This window comes from Etheostoma spectabile, chromosome 4 (genome assembly GCF_008692095.1).
Source record: "Etheostoma spectabile isolate EspeVRDwgs_2016 chromosome 4, UIUC_Espe_1.0, whole genome shotgun sequence".
NCBI lineage: Eukaryota > Metazoa > Chordata > Actinopteri > Perciformes > Percidae > Etheostoma > Etheostoma spectabile.
In genome coordinates, this window is record NC_045736.1 from 29,806,286 (window position 1) to 29,807,429 (window position 1,144).

Genomic DNA, 1,144 nt, shown 5'->3' on the forward strand with positions numbered 1-1,144 from the left:
AAAAAACTGACCTGAGGTCAGAAACCCGCAGGGATGGAATCTGTATGGATGACAGCTGCCCATCTTTTCCGCCACATCCTCCTCTTTCTCCTGCTCCTTCCTGACTTAAAAATTGACAAAGTCAAGCTCTCTGAGGCAATTCACCTTTTTTTTGGTTGATTAATGCAGATGTATCTATCTTTAACAATTGCACTTTTATCTTTCGGGGATCTTATAGACGTATTTCACTAGATATTTGCTTTTGTTAACCTGTGCTGCAGGGCCGAGTGAAAACGAAGCCGCTTTTCTGAAAGGAGTTTTATTTTCAGCACCATAGGGCAAGCAAGTTTGGCTTGACCGAGTTTGCGATGCTCTCGATTGGGGCCCGTGCTAATCATGGAATGTGTGTTTTGTCCGCGCCGGCCTCGACTTCTATCATTCAGCATTTTTCCCCATCTGCCTATTCACTCTGTACACTGTGACTGTGCCCCACTGGAACTTATTCCCTGTGAAGAGGAGTAAAGGTGGATAGGAGGTTGTATTTTTTTTCCTGAGGGGCCACTACTGTTACTTTAAAATGAATATGTGTTTTGTCATTCATGTAGTAACCAGTGGATAAAGTATTGATTTGAAAGCATCACAAAAAAAAAAAAAAACTATTATCATGTATGCAGTAGCTGGACACAGTCTGTCTGAATCCTCTAAAGACTGCCACCCACTGGTCATTTGGAGAAAAGTCATCTCCGCAAAACCTGCAGACCCACACGACTGCAGTACCAGTAACCTGTGAGGGTTGGCTTCTTGTACTGTACATACTCAGAGACTGCTGTTTATTTTACCTCACGTCGGTCTAATCATAGTGAATATGTATGCATACACGGATGAAATCGGGAGCCTGGCTTGACATTGTACATGAAGCTCGAGCAGAGGAGGAAAAAGCTCCGGGAGTGGCGAAAAATGATTTTTTTAACGCATTTCAGAGAAGTATTTATGTGTATGGTACAATATTTGTGATTCTTATTATATTTGAATGTTAGTTGTGGCTGTGGAGCTTAACCCTGGGGCCTTGGCCGGTGGGACTGCACTATGAACAGGAACTCATCTGGTTTACATCCACATACAGAGTCCTTAGTGGAGAGTGGTTTCACACCCCCCCCCCCCCCCC